General features: G+C 46.9%; 1 protein-coding gene and 1 long non-coding RNA gene across 2 annotated transcripts in view; both read right to left on the reverse strand.

Moving 5' to 3' along the window:
• Positions 1–3,121, reverse strand: part of LOC119433007 (uncharacterized) — a 280,121-nt gene extending 277,000 nt beyond the window's left edge. Inside the window, exon 1 of the mRNA XM_037700162.2 lies at positions 2,868–3,121. The gene's annotated coding sequence lies outside the window, so the exon portion shown is untranslated. The remainder of the gene's footprint in view (positions 1–2,867) is intronic.
• A 13,116-nt stretch (positions 3,122–16,237) lies between these two features.
• Positions 16,238–19,809, reverse strand: LOC119434074 (uncharacterized). Its single transcript, XR_005188526.2, has 2 exons — positions 19,383–19,809; positions 16,238–17,089 (listed from the first exon to the last, which is right to left on the reverse strand). It is a non-coding gene; the product is annotated as an uncharacterized LOC119434074 (long non-coding RNA).
• Between the last annotated feature and the right edge of the window lie 484 nt (positions 19,810–20,293).

Raw genomic sequence — 20,293 nt, forward strand, 5'->3', positions numbered from 1 at the left:
AGTAATGTCATCCGCATACGCTGACACTTTTATGCACCCATTGCCCGGCATAGGAAGACCCCTTATAAGCGAGCTCTCCCTAAAACGCCTTAACAATGGGTCAATCGCAAGCACAAACAATGGAGGTGACAAAGGACAGCCCTGCCGCACTCCCCTTGTCACATCAAACCTAGGAGTTAAAGTGCTGTTAAGTAGTATCTCGGCTGTTGTTCCTGAATACAACATCCGCAGGATATCTACAAACTCTTCGGGAAACTTATAGCATCGTAACACCTCAAATAAGTACAGGTGTTCTAAGCGGTCGAACGCTTTGGCTTGGTCTAAACTTACCAATACTCCTGAAGCTTCACGCGCTGTTGTGTATTGTATGATATCACGTGTTAAGTGGAGAGATGAAAATATACTCCGACCAGGCACGGAACATGTTTGATGCACACTGACTATTTTAGGCAATAATACCTTCATGCGATTTACAAGAAGAGTTGTGAATATCTTATAGTCTGTGTTGAGCAGAATTATGGGCCTCCAGGATGAGGGTTCGGCAAGGTTGGAGTCTGGCTTTGGCAAGATTATCACGCGGCCCCGATTAAACGATTTAGGAATACCTTCCCGTGCAAGAATTCCGTTAAGAAGAGATACCAAGGCCGTGCTTACTTCTGGCCAGCAGGGCCGGTAAAATTCGACTGGTAAGCCATCTGTACCGGGTGTTGATCCACTGTTCATAGAACTGTGTAAAAAATTACTGATAGTTTAACTTTGAGAACACTGTGAAAGACAAATGAGAGCACACGTATTGACTCGAGTGCTCTCAACAAGCACAAGTTGGCGAGCAGCAGCCCGTTCATTTTGCTCACCAGCTATTCTTTCCCGCTGTTAGAATTACTTAAATTATGGGGTTTTACGTGCCGGAACCTCGATCTGATTATGAAGCACACCGTAGTGACGAACTCCGGAATAATTTGAACTACCAGGGGTTATTTAAAGTGCACCTAAATCACGGGTGCAACATTTCGCCCCCATCGAAATGCGGCCGCCGTGGCGGGATTTTATCCCGCGACCTCGTGCTTAGCAGCTCAACACCTTTACCGCTGCGCTCGGTTGCAAAATATAAGATTAAGCGCTGTCACTGTCGAAAGAATTTATCAAGTGGAAGCACTATAGACGCATTTCTACGGCAGGCATTGCGTCACCCTTTCCCTCTTGTGCTAGAAGTCAAGTGCAATCCGGCGTTCCTCGACGCGTTTCCAGCCGCTTTAAAACGGTCCTTCATAAAAATTTGCGCTGTAAAGATATGCGTTTACGAACGTTATCTACAAAGAACACTTTTGGCGCCAGACAAACTGCAGCAGCTTTATTCGTCAACATTGCGGGTGCGAAATAATAGGCGATTGAGATGAGCATCTTGCCCGTTTCCGGAAGCATGCTATCATGACTTCCACGCTTCGAACTGAGCCTCATAATAACCGCACATTTTTCCCCGTTTGAAAAAAATTGCGCTGTAACCCCAGTCTGTCCTTATTAAGCTGAATTTCAATTTACTTGAGCAATTAGCATGATACCAGAGCACAATGACCCAAGGAAGACATGCGTTAAACAGAACCAGCGCTGACCTTCCGCTACAATTTTATTCGAAAGACATCACCTAGGTTTGGCGTGGGCATTAGCCATAGCACGCCGTTTGGAAATAAGTGCATGCCTAGTTGTATATATGATCTTCTGCGAGCACTTTTTATACTGCTATTACGTTGATTGAAGATAGACCAAAGAACCCAAGCCACAGTGCTAATGTTAATACGCCGGTAACACATGAAACACAGAACACACGTCGCTAACCATAAACACTAAGCGTTTACACCTCCATGTTATCGTGCTCACCAAATGCTCGGGGGTTCCTGCACGTTTAAATATTTGCGTCGACGATACTCGTGAAGCAACACCGCGTCTATAGTCTGACGTCCCCTTTAGCATCAGGACGGTATTACGCACTGGTTGCGCATTCTCGAGCATGACTACACGGTTACTCAATGCAGACAGTCCTGTCTTCGAAGTGCCATGTGTGGATTTTAATTTTTGTCTGAGTGGATGGCCCCGGGGGTAAATCTGCCTGTAGCCACGACCAGAACATGACCCCAGGGCCTTTCCATTCGATTAATAGGTTTAGGTTTATTAAGGTAGTTGTGACATCTGGTGAATCTTTAACACAGGCTGTAGATTAACGGTGCTAGAGAAGCACAACAAAGCCCGCAACAAATGTACGCAGTAGAACCGGACTTTTCGTAACGACTATGAGCAGTAGCGCGCCGAAAGGGTTGTTATTAGTTCACAAATTTCCATAGCAGTTCAAGCGTCCGTCTTTCCAGCACGCATCGACCGACAGGTCGATTGGTTATGACAAGTATTTCCTAATAAACGTGACTGTAATACCCACCCTGCCCGTCATACCATAGTCACCACCTACCATATATAAAAAGTTTTTAACAAATTTGCAAGAGATTTCAGACAGTCGCAGCAGTGATCACTTGTGGTGTATCGGATGGCTTGGACGTGCAACACAATATGTGCGTGTACACAATCCGATCTATCGAACGACAACTCTTAGGAACAAAACAATCAACCAATTACCAACGAGCTTCCATCGGCATTGCAACCGGTTCCTACAGTCCGAGCTTGACGAGTCGTCGTCCGAAACATCGGATGGTTTTCACGCACAAGTGCCGAACACGTACACAGCCAAAGATCATTTCAAGAGCAACCGCGTTCCTATTGATTCCAACGGCGCCGCGCCATCCCGAGTCGTAAGGGCATGGCATCGCGGTAAACAAGCAGTGTCCGGTACTATATTTACAAGAATAGTCAATATAACTAACCTGTATAGTCGGGAAAGTCATGAACATTGCGCGAGGACGGCTGCTTCGTACCCGGAGAACCTGCTTCACCACGGCGAGGGAAGAGACTGAGGTATCGGGTCACGTGACGGATGGTTCCACAGACTGAAGTTGCCAGACGAAAGGTTAAATTCGAGCTGAAACGCACCTCGAGTTTAACGAGCTAAATTTCAAGGCCACGGAGCTGGAACACTGCGTCGCGTTGTCCAGCAAGGGAATGAAGTTGCTCGATGCCAGCACGAAGGCTGCATTGATAGCGCAAGTGTCCCTACATGTGAGATTGATTATCTATTTTTAAAGCGAAGCTTTTCTTTGCCTCTTCTCCCGACTTTCCGGGCGCTGCTGCTGCTGCTGTGGTCTTGCTGGCGCGCCGCTGTGTTTCACGAGTGTCTCATTTCAGGAATCACCAGCCGTTTGTGCGCAGGCGTGAGTACGAGCGGGCGCGACAGAAAAAAATCTGGAGACATTCGCTCCTTGAATGTCTGACTTTGCTTAGGTACTGCGGCGGAGAAGTTTCTTTGCGCGTTTTGTATGCATTTCTTCCCCAGACGTGCCGGCATTGCGAAGTGACGTCTGCTGGCGCCGTGCAGGACGACTGTTGGCGAGATTCCATTTCCCTAAATGCTTTGAGAAAATTCACCATGCCAGCTTTGACGAACATTCCCCGCATTGGAAGCCTGTCAGTGCTCTCGCGACGATAAGTAATAAATATAATTATTCTGTAACATTGGTTACTACTATTATAAATTAAAATTTCAAATATAGCGTAGTAAATCAAAAGACTAAATATAGTGAGAGATATGCTTTACTTGAACATTCTCGCAGTGAGTGGAAAGAAAAAATCATTGGAACGTGCGGCTGATCGACTTACTTCTCGGCTGCTCCACAGAAGTCAGACAGCAACAAGCAACGCAAATACGGTTTTCCAAGTAAACCTTCTCCAAGTGGGTTTTGCCACATTAAACAGCACTAGTTCTAGTTAATATATCCGGAACGTATGTACGCCACCTATCCGCAAACAGATTAAGAGTGTACCAAAAGCAAGCCCGATCTCACCCGAGCCCGCCGCCTCAAACTCAGGCCCGACTGAAAGCCCAGAGCATCAGGCTCGGGCCGGGTCTGGGCTCAAACCCGGGTCCGTTTCAAAGCCCAGAGCATCAGGCCAGGGCCCAACCCAGGCCCGACCTAGGCCCGGCGTGAGCCGGCCATGAAAGTTATTCCATCTGGCCCGGGTTTTCGGGTAGGCGCGAGTTCGTGCAGTGATCTACTTTGAAGAACCTGCCGTACAGGCAAGGGCGAAATTTAGCCGTAGCCCAAATAATCCAAACGCACTCTTTTCCTTCCGCCGTGGAATAATTGGCTTCTGCTTGCGATAGCGACCTGCTAGCGTAAGCAACGACACTTTCTAGTCCCTTTTTTCTCTGAACAAGCCCGGCACCGAGCCCTACACTCAGGGACGGCCTTACAGCATGAACCGTCTTGTGCGAACTCAGGCCGCGTGCCTAGTGCGATCTGCCTGCGTTTGCTTGTGCGTGAGTACAGTATGTGTGCGTGTTCTTACGTATGCATGTATGTGTGCCTGTTTGTGTGTGTGCGTGTTCGTGCGTGCGTTTGTGGGTGCGTACGCATTCCATACAGTGGCAAGAGTTAAAATTTAATTCCGAAGAAAACTTCTTCAAGATAGGTGCAGTGGTTGTGGAGAGAAACTATTTCTCGGTTCATGATGTGTTTAGATTGGGCCTCTTCTATAAACCTTCTGCTTAAATGCGTTATTTATTGTTTAAAGCGTTCATGCTTTTGGGTTATATAATGGAACAGTTCTTCTAGCCAAATCATGACCACATCACTTTTATTATGAACCACGCATTCCACAAGTGCAATTTGGAAAGAGAGAAGCCAGCAGTAGACAGCAGCAGGAAAGTCGATGGAAGAGGCAAAGAAAGATCAACTGAAAGAGCAACTGAAGTTATACAAACTCGGACCTGTTCCATCAAAGCAGATTTGGAGGCATCATTCGTGCACAAAGGACTGGCATACGTGAGGCTGTTAGAGTTACAGAAGTGCGCTTTGAATATGACACTGACACAGAAAGTATGCTGAACGTGCACAAAATGTACACGGGTCTTTGATCTGCCCTGAGCACTTGTAGTCGCGACGTGAAGAAAGGAACTCCCTAAAACATTACCAGTGTTTGAGTATGTTTATTCAATAGCGTACTTATCCGTACAGTGAAACGGACAAGGCGAAAAACAAAATTCATGTCCTGTCATTGCATGCAAAAATCAAAGCCCCTTTCTTAAAGAAAGATGGTTGAATACGAAGCTTTCGCCCATGCAAACTGAATCAAAGCGAAAGTACAAAGCCAACGAACGCAACGAACCTAAGAAATGCCGAGCGACCCAATGCGATGCATGTGATTTGAGTGCTTGTTTAGGATTGTATTTTTTGAACCGTTGAAGTTGAATGAATACACATTTCGTTAAGTTACATAGGCTTTATTTTAGATCGTGTAGCCGTTGATTGCACGCACACACTCACACTTTCACGGACAGTATGCCGTTGCCGATAAATACCATCGCGCTCGCGCTTACGTTCGCGTACGGCAGCCTCTTCTGCCGTGCGGTGCACCCGCGGCCTACCCATAGTGACGGCTGGGAATAGAATGCGTGACGCGCGTAGTGAAATAAAGATATATACAGTTCGTCTAGGTAGCGTGGCGTTGCACTTTCCATTGTCCTTATCGGTACAAATGCGAATGTAAACCGTAGTGTTCTACGATTGTGTGCGCAGATTGTTCTATTGTTTGCGCAGATGCGCAGATAGTTCCGTAGCTTTAGCAAACTCATTTCAAACTCATTTCAAACCCTAACGGGCTGCGAGAGTGCTTTTTGATGTCCGGATAAGATCATTGACTCCTCGTTTACTTAAATGTTTTATGCAAGTGTTTTGACAGTGTACTGTAAAGAAGTTTTAATTTTCCATCGTTTTAATAATTTTGCAATGTGAATAGGAGGGAATATGTCTTATCAGGAAGCATTTAAAAAAGTAAGGACCGTTTTCTTGTCAACTAAAAAGTAATCTCTGCCATTAATTGAGCTCCTTACGCCCTGTTGATTTCGAGAGAACGCACTTGCAGAAGCTTTTATGACAGTATAACGCCGCGTTGTCCACATAGGAAAACGTATTTCCCTTAAATTTTGATCAATGCATTGACTGCATGTTGGTTCTCTCTTTGACTCTTGCATTGATACCGAAGACCTTCGTTTTGTGCCATAAACTTAGTTGATAACAGCAGTGAGAGTGTATTAGATTGAAATCGCTTGCAGCTTCACTATAGGATATGTTCCCCCACTGCGAAAATTTATAGTTGTTTTATTCTAGCGGAATCTGTCACTTTTAAAGGGCAGTTTTTATCCACTCGGAAGCAGTATGTTTTGACTCGCACTGCTCTGTGGTTGCAGCTCTATAATCTTTTTAGCCTGGCGTGACAAACTTATCCGTGCCAGCAATGGCATGGCAAGTTGCAGATTTAGGTATATTCACACGCGTACTTGTATAATATATTTTTCCTGCGAACACGTTTCACCGGCTAACAAATGTTAAGTTACCGCTCAGTGCATGACGCGCCTGCATGTATCACAACATTCTCGATCGTTCTCGCACAGTTTATCTTTTGTTTATGTTGTAGTCGAACCTATTGTATTCAGATCGCACGCGCGAAGCGAATAGAGTCGTGCATTCGGAAATGCGCGCGAGCACCACCGATTACGCTGGAGTCTTCGATGAAGCATGCGTGAATAGCCGACGCTGGTTGGCCACAAACCACTCCTCGGACGATCGCCGCATATGCTATCTTTCTGCCCGAGTGTTACTTGTTTTCTTGGTTCACGTTCGCCAAACAAAGAGTTACTTTCGTGACTCACGGTTCTTGCTGCTGTGTTGTTCGCCGTCACTACAACGTGACATCTTGTAGAGGTGCTTCCTTGTGACCGGATACAGCCTGCAAGCCGCGAAGACAATCGCCGTCCCATGAAGATAACGTCTTCATGGGACGGCGAGTGAGCTGCAGGCTACGACTATACCGCCAGAGTACGGACGTCTGCCCGAGAAGACTGGGATGATCATGGCTCATTCAGCAGCCACAATGACAGTCCTCGTGTCGCCGGCAAATACTGTGTTGCAACAGCCAAAGGAGCCACAGTTCTTCGGCGGATCATTGTTTGAAGATACGGAAAGCTGACTGGAAACCCACCCCGACGCAACGCCCCGAGAAGCAGACGTATCGTGTGCATCCGTGCACCGTCCGCTTTGCCGCCACTGCAGAGAAGCCGTCCACGTCTATTGCTGATGCTCATGCCATGAGACGGAACTACGAGGTTTTGCCGTCAACTCTTTGCATCCGCAGCAAGGCGAGCGACCACGTGAAATCGCTGACTACTTGGGTGCAACTAAGTGAAGACCCCGACAACTTTCCCCGATCGCCGTCGCCAGGGCACTACCTCTCACTGCATCGCCCCCAGTACACTGGCCCAATCCTTGGCCTGTCTGTGAGCCTATATCTGGTAAACTAAAAGCAACAACCGATGAAGGTGCGGTTGCTGTTTGTCTAAATGCCAAAGATTCTCGACCGCCGACGCAGGATCCATCTCCACGACGTAAAAACGACATGCTACCATTTTAACGAAGCCTTGAAGCAAAAAAAAAAAAAAAAAAAAACTGCAGCAGATCCCAAGAGTTGGAATCTTTATACAGCAAAATTTTATGCGAGTGCGTAAAGAGTCCAAACACGAGCACGCGTGCACATACACACTCTCACTCACGCTCACTCCGCACAAGCGCGGGTGCACACAAATTATACCGAGCGTTTTGTTAGGCGAAGTTCGCGACTACACTAGCGAGTAGGACGGACGCCTTCAACGCATCTTGGTTTCAGAGGCAGCATGCGCATGCTTACGTAAGAATTGGAATTAGTTCTATCCGCAAGAAGCGCTTACTTCCTCATTACCATACAGCCGCGGATTCGCGATGGCGAGCTTTCTGGTTCTTTTTTTCTTTCCCCGCATAGTCGTCGCCGCTGCTGCCGCGGAGGCCGCAGCACCCACAGTCACGACACCCGGTGAGGTTTGCAAAAGAAAAAATACACTGTCTAAATGAATCCTTCACTGTGAATTCGGACAGAGTCATGACTGCATGGGATGGCCCCCAAGTCCTGGCAGCTGGAAGTCACCTGATAACCTCGACTGGAATGTGCACGGACGTCTAGCACAAGACGTGGGATGCCCCCCTTCCGTACGTAACCTTCGCTTACAGCACCCCAGAGCAAGAAACAATTCAGATCACGCAGTTCAAGCTGGTTCACGGAACGAACCGAACAGTGGCTCTCAACGCCATGCTACCGTACGTCACCACCGAAGAGAATCTCAACGACGCCACCTATCTGCAGCGCGCCGAAGAATCGCAACTCGCCTGCTTACGCATCAAGAACCAGACAAGGACGGAGAACCGACGCTACAGTCTTCCACGACGCTATGTAGAATACCCGCCCGGCGGCCGTGTTTGGGTACGGACGCCGCCACGCCAACGTGGACTAAGTGAAAAGCTACTTCCACGGTTTTCCGGAATCTACATGAAATTTCGACGAATAGGCGGACGGGGCTATGAGGTAGTGACGGGTGGCACGCAATCACAGCGGCGCCGCTCAGGCCGTTATTCGTATCCGACGCTATGTACACAATTGCATGCACCGAGATAGTGCATCAGCAGCAAAAGCATTGATTTATGTAAGGATATTTAAAATGTGTCCCGTACAGTTCGGCACGCTCTGATGGAAATAGTGCTGCAAGTTTGAATTACACAGGCAAATTGTTTTAGTGAAACGAGTATGAAGGTAGAGGCTTGGGTACTTTGCTTGGTGTGAGTGTATCATTGTATTCTTGTGTCTGTCCACTTTGTCCTGGCCAGTGCGCTGCTTCACCAATAGGGTATGATGTCATTGTATGTCGCGGGTTCACTTCTTTCATTGTTTTTCAGTGTGTTGCGCCAGTAATAATTTTCGAGTGGATGGATAGGTGATTATAAAGCCTGGTAGACATGAAATAGTTAATGTTCGCATATCTGATGTACCTCTAGTGAGTTTTCCCATGGAGTCCACATTCTGTACACTTCAGAAAACTCACTGAAGAACTGAAAACCCTTAATCTATTGCGAAACTGTAAGCATTTTATGATTCTGAAGATGTAAGAAATGCGGTGAAAGTAGGTTTTAAATCAACAGAACTAATTGGCGCCGGAAAAGGCTAAGTAGTCCATTTTGTGCGCCTTAAGCCCTTCCACAAGCTCTAAGGAACTCTGGGACATCGTTGCTTTGTTATTTTTCTTTATTACGTATGCTTTTGTGTTCCGATATCGTGTGGTACCTGTTCATAGCATCGGAACGATACTTTTTAAGATGTGCGCCTTGACACGGTCCAGCACAGGACCTGCTGGACAATGCAAACAGTGACCATCTTTGTGAACATCGTGATCACTGGTGATAAGTCGTGAGTTTATGGGTATGATCCAGAAACCAAGATGCAGTCATTACAGTGGAAACATCCGGCATCCAAGAGGCAAAAAAAAAATTCCAAGCATCTCCACAAAGTGAATCATGATGGGTGGGTGAAGCACTGGGGATCATTCTTACCGTAAACCACCCGTGAGATTGCCCACTCGCGCATGTAAATGAGTGACAACGCGTGTGTACAGTATATCATCATCATCATCATCATCAGCCTATATTTATGTCCACTGCAGGACGAAGGCCTCTCCCTGCGATCACCAATTACCCCTGTCTTGCGCTAGCGTATTCCAACTTGCGCCTGCGAATTTCCTAACCTCATCATCCCACCTGACTTTCTGCCGTCCTCGACTGTGCTTCCCTTCTCTTGGTATCCATTCTGTAACCCTAATGGTCCACCGGTTATCCATCCTACGCATTACATGGCCTGCCCAGCTCCATTTCTTCCGCTTAATGTCAACTAGAATATCGTCTACCCCCGTTTGTTCTCTGATCCACACCGCTCTCTTCCTGTCTCTTAATGTTACTCCTAAGAGTTTTCGTTCCATTGCTCTTTGTGCGGTCCTTAACTTGTTCTCGAGCTTCTTTGTTAACCTCCAAGTTTCTGCCCCGTATGTTAGCACCGGTAGAATGCAATGATTGTACACTTTTCTTTTCAACGACAGTGGTAAGCTCCCAGTCAGGATTTGGCAATGCCTGCCGTATGCACTCCAACCCAATTTTATTCTTCTGTAAATTTCTTTCTCATGATCAGGGTCCCCTGTGAGTAATTGACCTAGATAAACATATTCCTTTACAGATTCTAGAGGCTGACGGGCGATCCTGAATTCCTGTTCCCTTGCCAGGCTATTGAACATTATCTTTGTCTTCTGCATATTCATCTTCAACCCAATTCTTGCACTTTCTCGATGAAGGTCCTCAATCATTTGTTGTAATTCCTCTCCATTGTTGCTCAATAGGACAATGTCATCTGCAAACCGAATTAAGGTTGCTGAGATATCCGCCATCGATCCTCACTCCTAATCCTTCCCAGTCTAAGAGCTTGAATACTTCTTCTAAGCATGCAGTGAATAGAATTGGAGAGATTGTGTCTCCTTGCCTGACCCCTTTCTTGATAGGTATCTTTCTACTTTTCTTGTGGAGAACCAAGGTAGCTGTGGAATCCTTGTAGATATTTGCCAAGATATTCACGTATGCCTCCTCCACTCCTTGATTACGCAATGCCTCTATGACTGCTGATATCTCTACTGAATCGAATGCCTTTTCATAATCTATGAAAGCCATATAGAGAGGTTGATTGTACTCCGCAGATTTCTCGATTACCTGATTGGTGGCATGGATATGGTCCATCGTAGAATACCCCTTCCTGAAGCCAGCCTGTTCTCTTGGTTGACTGAAGTCAAGTGTTGTCCTGATTCTATTGGAAATTATCTTGGTGAATATCTTATACAATACTGAAAGCAAGCTAATGGGTCTGTAATTCTTCAATTCTTTAACGTCTCCCTTCTTATGGATAAGTATAATGTTGGCGTTCTTCCAGCTCTCTGGTACACTTGAAGTTGTGAGGCATTGCGTATAAAGGGCCGCAAGCTTTTCAAGCATGATATCTCCTCCATCTTTGATTTAATCTACTGTTATTCCATCTTCTCCAGGCGCTTTTCCCCTGGTCATGTCTTTCAAGGCCCTTCTAACTTAATCGCTAGTTATAGAAGGAGCTTCTGTATCCGGTTCATCACTATTTCGAATGGAAGAAGCTTGGCTGTTTTGGCTACTGTACAGGTCAGTATAGAATTCTTCTGCTGCTTTTACTATGTCATCGAAATTGCTGATGATATTACCAGGCTTATCTTTCAGTGCATACATCTTGCCTTGTCCTATGCCTAGTTTTCTTCTTACTGATTTCATGCTGCGTCCATATTTTACGGCTTCCTCAATTTTCCCCACGTTATAATTTCGAATATCTATTACTTTCTTCTTGTTGACCAGTTTTGACAGTTCAGTGAATTCTATCTGATCTCTTGAGTTGGACACTTTCATGTTTTGTCGTTTCTTTATTAGGTCCTTTGTTTCTTGGGAGAGCTTCCCTACAGGTTGCTTTGGTGCCTTACCTCCCACTTCAATTGCTGCTTCTGTACAGTATATACAATGTTTTATTTGTCAGAACTCGTATGTCGTGTTGAGTTCTGGATTCCGTTTTCCCTTCATTATCACTGCTTTGTGGTCTGTTAAATGTAGAGCCAATGGTTCTTCGATCGGATCTAGCCTGAAGTTGGCAAAGAAAAGGTCTATGACCGTTCCCCTGGTGGTTTTTGGTTGTTTCTAGTCATACGAAATGCGTCATAGAGCGTATCGAGACGTCATATACTGCACAAGCCAGTCGCTGTCCGTGATGTCTACGTTGAAGTCTCCGACAAGTACGAAGGGGTTGTTCTTGTACTTTGTTTCGTATTCGCGCATGGCTAGGTCGAAGTACTTTTCTACGTTGCCTCGGGAGAGATTCGGGGCAAGTACACTCTCATGACGACGGTTCCGTTGGATAGTTTTATTGCAGCGTGTTCGGCGTTGTGAGATTGCCTCGTTATTGGTAGGTCCAGATCTACCGCGGTCTCTGGTAATTTCACGTACATCCCAACACCACCCGCCGAAAGCTCTGCTTTTTCTGTGCAGATGACGGGGAAGAATCCACGTTTCGGTAAAGCAAAGGACGTCTGTTTTCGTTAGTATGGGATCTCGTTCGACGTCTTTTGCGTGGGGATTAAGGGAGCGCGCCGCGGAGAGAAGAGAAGCGGGGGGAGGGGGGGGGGGAAGTGATCTAGGAGCTGGCGAGGAGGAGACCGCGTGCGCATGCGCCCTGCCGCCCTCCTGGTTGCTGTGGCTACGGCGCGGCTAACGTTGGTCGTGAGCACGGACAACGTGGACAGACGGACAAGCCACGACCCTAAGGTGCTTCGTCCCTAAAACACGGCAGGTCGGCAGCAATGTCAAGGTCACGTTAACAGTTTTCTTCGACTCCTGTGGGGATGTGCATCTTCAGTACGCTTCACAAGGCAAAACCATCACAAAGGCACACTACCAGAGGGTCCGTCGTCCCCTTTGTGATGCTGTGCGGCGCACACCACTGGATCTGCGCACAACGAAAACTTGGCAGCTTCATCATGATAACGCGCCCGCCCATTCTGCGCATATGATTCAGCCTTTCCTCACGTCGCACACATGCTTCATGTCACTTATCCCGTGTTCGCAGCCCAGTTTCCATTAAGCAATGAGCACGCGGACCAACCGAGAAAAAATAGAGCCAACTTTGCACCTCTCGTAAAAAAATAAAAAATAAATAAATAAATAAATACGTCTCTCCGTGCCCACCTGCCCTTACCGTTCTGCTCTCAACAAACATCAAACACATTGTTCGTATTCGTGACGTGCCTCCGTCGACGTCTCATTGTGTGCATTCTTTAGAACTGCTGTTTGCTTCCCAATAACTTGTTCCTGGAATGCCCGTGGCAGGAAGTCAGCGAAATGCAGCCGGAAACGGACGCGAACCGAGCACCACAAGCAAACGAAGACGACCCAGTCTAAAAGTGGGAGGCCAAGCTCGCCCTCGGGGATCTGGAGGACCAACGACAACTCGTCGCCAGGTCCAAGAGGGAAGTCGAAGCCAGAGGGTACCTGGACTTAGGAACCTTCCCACCTCAGGGTGATACCGGGCCTCGCTCGGGACACTGTTTCACTAATAAACGTTTCTTTCTCTCTCTGTACACACCTCTCCTTACCGTTCTCCTCTCAACAAACCTCAAACACAATGTTCGTACTCGTGACGTGCCTCCGTCAACGTCTCATTGTGTGCATTCTTTCGAACTGCTGTTTGCTTCCCAACTTAGCATCTGAATGGTGTAGGGCATAAACTTATGTATTATGTAACATCAACGCTGTAACCGGTGTGCTTTGCGGCACGTAAACATTACGTGAGGTCACGCGTTGAATATAAGAAGATTTGGCCGTGGTTGAATGCGGGTAAACTAAGTTTACCGAGCGATAGCGCGGTTTGCTTGCTTTGGGAAAAGACACGGACGCTGCTCGGCGCATTCAGCAACTACTGCATCTACGCACTAATTTACCAGAATACAACACACACATGCTGCTGCGCGCGGCAGCAACAGCGAGCGAATTGACCTTCAGCACAGCGCATACGAAGCTGCCAGCACTCGGCGCACTTTGCACAAATCGCAGATCGCTTTGAAGTTGAGGCACGCGCGACCGCGCACTTTGTCCACATCGCAGATCGCTTTCAAGATATGGGCGCCCACGCGACGCTCGCAGCCTCCGCCGGTAGAGGAAGGCTAAGTCCCAGTTTGACCTTGGCTGATCTTGAAGGTCAGATTTGCTGAACCAGGCGTTTTCTGGGTTTGTATTCGGAGTACTAAAGCTCTCGCTCTAAAATCAAGGCCTGATGCAAAGCACTCGTTTTATACGATTTAATCGACCGCTTCACGATACCTTTGTTTCACATAATGCCCATATTCATGTGCACTGGGTGCGCATACATTTCTTTTCCTTTATTTATTTTTACCCGCGAAAAGGCCCAACATTGCAGACTGCTTCCGATCAATATTTACTCCCAACGTACAAAAAATACTTAGCGCAGATAACTATTCTGGCTGTGGACGCGTCCTCCCGTGCACGGCGGCAATTGCATCTTTCAAGTTACTGCTGTGTGGTGGGCTTATGAGGGAGTGAGTGAAATAACTTTATTGAGGTCCAGAGAAGACGCAGGGGACACCCCGCGCCACCCGGCTAGTCCCACGTAGGGACCGACAAGCCGAGCTTGACGGCCCGATCGCGGGCACTCTGGACGGCCAGGGTTTGGTCGTTGAGTTCGGGGCTGCCCAAAAGCGCAGCCCACCTATCCTCGCTGAAGGCGGAGCCGATGGCTTCACAGTCCCACAGGACATTGTTAAATGTTGCCGTTAGTCCACAGGCAGGGCAGTGGGCTTATGCGTAGAATTTCAAAATCGTGAATTTAGTGGCAAAACATGAATCTTAATAAAGTTCCCTTATTTGAGGCACAAAAAGTTGAAAAAACAAATCGTAATTTGCGTTTACACGAGCGGGGTTCGTAATGTTTGTATTATCAAATTGCCATATATTTATAGAAGGCGTGCATGGTAGGCATCAAAATGAGCATGCGTCTGTCTAGATGTAGCGCAATATAAAACTAGCCTTCTATATAGTACCGCACAATACCGCTAGGGTGCCAAACAAAAATGATAGCATCCATCGGGAAAGTTGAAACACGAGCAGTTATCGGCTTTATGTATTTGAAGGGGCAAGATGACAAAAGATTCACGCCGAGCTGGGGGCGGTGTACGGTGACAATGCCCCGGCTTAGGACACTGTCGTCAAATGGCGCAGGTGGTTTTAGTGCGGTCAAACAAGCCTGGACAACGAAGAACAAAGTAGCCCCCCGTCGCTCGATGGTGAACCACAGATTGCTGCGCAAGTGGAGGCTCTGGTATACTCGCTGACCAGCGGATAAGTGTTGAAGGAGTACTACAGCAGGTTAACGTGAGTGCAGGCTCTGTGCAGAACATACTTCACAAAGCCCTGCACATGACAAAAATTGCCACGCGCTGGGTTCAGCGTTTGCCTGTCGTACTATAGAAAAAAAAGTCCCGCAGCCACAACCCACGATAATTTATGGACCGCTCTAGCGGCGACCGCTCTAAGGTGTGTGTCAGCTGGTGGTATGTGCAGTGGTAACTATAGAGTAGTTGTTGAAAATAAAATGTTTTAGTGCATTCAAGTAATGTCGCTTACTCGTTTTGGGGGAGGGGGCGGGTGCTAGTTATAACGTTCGGTGTTTAATTTCTATTCCAGTAGGGCACCGCGCACATCAGACATCAGAGCCGCATAACGACTTCAAGCGACACCGACGCTTTTTCGCTTACGTTCGTCGAACTAGGTTGACGTGAGAAACATTTTGGGACGAGGCAATCCGTCGGTAAACGGTCCTGTAAGATTTCGGGGACTCTATGCACATCCCAAAGCGCACTGGAGGGAGCAGTAGCTAGCGTTTCGTGGCTACGCATCTTAACAGTCGAATAAGAACTGTCTCCTTCATTTGAGCCGAGGAAGAGGGGGAGCCGCCGCAGTGGTCATTGGAGTTCTCGCACCCAGTAAGCATAGTCTCGTCAGCGGTACGTACGCACAGCGTTTATAGACACTTCTTCAGTTCCGTATCTCCTCGCCACTTAATTTCGCCAGCGGTAATTTGATCGTGTTGAGAACGTTTTTCGTCATTTGTGGCAATTTTATAGATTGCTGTGTTCTTGCTCACCACGTACGTAAATTCGAAATAAGTATAAAAGCCTAATGAGAAGCTTAGATACTTGATGAAGCACAGATAAGAGCATCGCATGTAACACGCCACAAACACAGGCCTTTTTCGCGGATGCGGAGAGCAGTAAACATACCGTAATGTACAGTAATCTAAAGCTGCCTGCCTAAACGACTCATTTACTTTGGAGAACGATAGAATTTTGCATAGGTTCATTCGTATTATCCGCGATGATGTGAACAAACCAGAAAAGTCTTACGAGGAATTAGTTTTTTGTCGTTGGCAATGGCGGCAATAACATAACATGTGAATGCGCATCTTGTATACCGACCTTTACGGCAATTAAACGTGTTTGTTTTCCCATTATTTTCAAGCGGATAGCATGTAATTGAGGTATCGAAACGGAATTAGCGATGGTTCATCTGGGGAATAAAAGTCGCGAAGCGCTAGAAACAGCAGACAGTTGATTGTTTACCATACATTTATTGTCTTTCTGTGGGACCAATAATACAGTTTCACGTTTCGCAATTCTAGCACGAAATAAAGAAACAGATCAAATATCTTGAAATAAAAACCGCGAACAAAGCATTTCTAGATATTTTCACTCAGCAACGATAAAAGCTTCCCATGCAGCCACGCCTGAGCTGTAGTCAAACAAGATAAATGAGCAAACTTCTTACGTTTGTCAGGTAGCTACTACTGTGGAACGTTTTTCTTGCCGTCTATAGTATACATAAGCAAAGCAAGTCTCGTAGAAACAGCACCATAGTATGTCACATAGTCTAGCAATTCTCAACAATCGGAGATCGTCGCTTCATTATTTGATCCGGATGTTTAGCAGGGCTGAACAACGCATAACGCGCTCGCTCATTATTTCGCCAATGGTAGTTTATGATCCAGCTATTGTCTTCATGCTTGTGCAGAAATTCGAAGGTACACAAAACTTTGTGTTCCTCGGTCGCGTCCCCATACGCGCTGCGTAAACTGTTTACTAGCGGACTGCTCGGCAAATCGTTTAAATCATCGTATCTATTCCACTAATCCCAATGTGTGCGCGACCATATGCGTGTTCAGTGCGTAAGTATTAGGAAACGTAGCCCCGCAGATGCGACATTGACAATGCTGTGACCTCATATGCTGGTCCAGGCTGGATTTCCGGGTGAAAGTCATGCGGCAATCCGGGCATTTATGGAGAATTTCACCCGAGTGTGCGCGTCGATGTCTTGCCAGGCTTGATGAATGCGTGTAAGTTTGGTAGCACACGTCACACACATAGTTCCGGTTTGCTTGGCCTTCCGTGCTTCTGTCAGCGCTCCTAGAAGTAGGCGAAGAACGATGACTTAGTACACAGATTGCTGCAGCATTGACACCAGGGCTCATTTTTTGCCAAAACAAAACGCAGCACGCACTATAGTGCCGTTTCGTGTAATCACCTATGTGCACCTGGAGCCTTCTACATATTTTGTCCCTTAGGCATAACACAGGGGGTTCCCTAACTGGTTTCCGTGAACGGAATTTTAGGGTTCTGTGAGCGACCAAAATGAATAATGCCACATACTTACTAAGGCAAACTGTTACGTTAGAATTTGACTTCAACAAAACCAAACGACCGCATCGACACATCCGCATTTCAGTTGGCTTCGCGTGAAAGACTATCGCGACAGCGGTAATGAAAGTTCAGTGATGTGCGATTCGCGGGTCCACATTTCCGACTCTGTACGTGTTTCATTCGTGCTAAGCTTTGGTCTGAACGAGACTGAACTCGTATGTCCTGCAAGAAGACAGTCATTTTCGAAGCTATAGCGACATGTCCACTATTTGCGCATAAACGTGTGACGATTGGACGTTTGACGAGACACGCAGGGCGCGTTGAGCGGGTTATTTGCGGTACTACGTACAGTCTAGCACGGTCTAGTACAGTCCCCTCCTTTCGAAGAGAGGGAAGTGTCAGGCTAGCTTCCCTCACTCTTTTATGCTGTTCCTTAAGCTGCGGGCACTCCCGTTCGAGGAAGGCGCTTTTTCTTTCTTTCTTTCTTTTTTTTTTTTTTTTTTTTTTTTGCTTAAGGGAACAGGCAGTGACGGTATTGCGTGCAACTCATGCTTCGGTATTATCAGAGATTTTGTTATCGTCCGCGAAGATAAGAGGCAACCAAGTCTACGCGTGAGCGCAACGAATGGAAAACTTAAAATCGAGAGAAAGGGTGGCGAGTTCGTTGTGGCGGATGACCGTTGTAGCATAGAACAGCCAACGAGGGAGAGAAGAATGCGAAATCTTGAATGCAATCTCGAGCCCGGGCTAGCGGCCCGGGCTAGCGCACGTGCCGCTAGCCCGGTCGACGGTCGAGCGATAACCATTTCTTTATGCGATAACCTTGAAATCACGCTAGACTGTACAGGTACTATCGTGAGCAATATGAGCTCGAACACGCGAGCGCGTGGAAAATAGCCTCGAACCCTACATCGGCCGATTTGCAGCGGCCGCTTTTGGAAACAAATTGGAAAGGGCGCCGCGCTTCCACTGGCTGTTCACACTCCCGCCTCGATATCATTTCTGCAAAACGGTAGCTTGAACGCAACGAATGTAAAACTTAAAATCGAGAGAAATGGTGGCGAGTTCGTTGTGGGGGATGACTGTTGTAGCATAGAACAGCGACCGACGCAAAAGAATACAAAATCTTGATTTTCACTGTGCCGAAACGGGCCGGTCGACGTTCGAGCGATAACCATTTCTCTATGCGATAACCTTCAAATGACGCTAGACTGTACAGGTACGCTGACGTCGGCACAAGAAAAAAAAAGAACACGAGGAAATATCTTATTTTTACGTGCGCTTCAGTGCCTTGCATGAAAAGTACGGTTCTACCCTACCCTTGCAGAGCTCCGAAAACTTATTCGAAACGCAGATAGTACGCAGAACTCGCAATAGAGAATTTCAGTGCGGGATAAGAAAAGGTAAGTTAAGAAAGCTTTTGAGCGCAGAATACTGGTGCAGCTGGCCTGCAAAGCTTCTTCCCGCGGAATTTTTTTTTCTTTTTTTTTTGTCTTGCGTTTTCTTTTTGGCATTATTTACCTATGCTGACCCAATGAAAGCATGAGAGCTGTTAATCTGCACCATGACGCGACGTCTGTTGAAAATGCTTGCCTCTGGAAACGTCCACATTATGTAGTTCACAAAGATGTGAGACACGTACAAAGATTTCACGTCTTTGGTGCGTCTTGCGCACACATCCTGTTTGGGCCTGCACATCGCCATATTATAGTCCGGCTATTTGTGAAATCACTGTCCACGCACAGCGAAAATGTTATTTTTATTTATTTATGAAATTGTTTTATTTACCTATATTCTGGTCACTATTTCGCCGAGCCTAAAATGAGAAAGGGAATAGGCACGTCAGCAGCCACAGCCGCGCAATACAAATAAGCATTTTAGAAGCTCCCACGCGCTTATACGCCAGTACGAAAAAAACAATTACACTGTAAAAAGTAATGAGTATCTGTTCCGAGCAATGTCTTTTCGGCCGAAACACATGAGACTGCTACAGACTGCATCCCTGGCTGACTCTTGCTAACACTAATCACTGGAAATGATAAAAATTGGGAAGGCTTACCTCCCGTTGTCCACCATGATTGTAAGAGGCTTCCTCGGTTCTTGTGCGGCTTGTCCTGGGCTTTGCGTGTGCGTTACAGCTGTTCAGCGGGAACAAGTGAACTTTGGTTCCTTCCTCGGCGGTAACAGATACGAAGACTGAACAGCGCAAGTGTCCGTTCGGAACTGAAAAAGGGCCACGCACGACGCATGCGCATTGGCTGTCGAGGAAGCATGGAGAGTACGAAAAACTTTCTAATGTAAGGTTATCGCTAGAATGACGCAAGCATATTACTGGTAGCAATGCCACTGGGTGGCCAGCTGGACTAGTTTCGGTTCTGGCAATAGCGTCGCTATGTTTCTGGTGGCCAACGGAAAATAAATGCTTTTTACTTATTTGACTCTTTGGAACCTACAGACAAAGTAAATTAACGGAATTGTTTGTAGAAATAAATTCTGTTTCCTCGTGTTCTCTGTTTTTGGCGTGCTTTATTGTGTTTGGTCGTATTCATTCCCTGCGCCAACGGGCGGCGCTGTCGCTGTTATCGCTTCGGCTGCCATTCTGTTCGTCAGCCCCCGGCGCTCTCTGCAGATGTGTACGCCTCTGCCGTCTACTGTGCGCTGCAAGATGTCGTTTCTATATCGGCCAGTGTTGCAGTATTCACACGTGTACTTGTTCATCTTTCACCGGTGACCGCTTTTCACCGGCTAACAAATGTTAAATGTTATCGCTCGGCGCAGGACACGCCAACTTGTATGGGAAGTTTCTCGATTGTTATCGATGCTTCTATCCGTTGTCCGTTGTCAGCGACGCTTATGTAATCTGATTGTATGAGCGATGCATCTAGTACTTTCTGGAAGACACGCGGGCACCAGGGATTACTCTGGAACCTTCGATGACTCATGTATAAAAGCCGACGCGTTTCGCTGCTG

Source organism: Dermacentor silvarum, chromosome 11 (genome assembly GCF_013339745.2).
Source record: "Dermacentor silvarum isolate Dsil-2018 chromosome 11, BIME_Dsil_1.4, whole genome shotgun sequence".
NCBI classification, from domain to species: Eukaryota; Metazoa; Arthropoda; class Arachnida; order Ixodida; family Ixodidae; genus Dermacentor; species Dermacentor silvarum.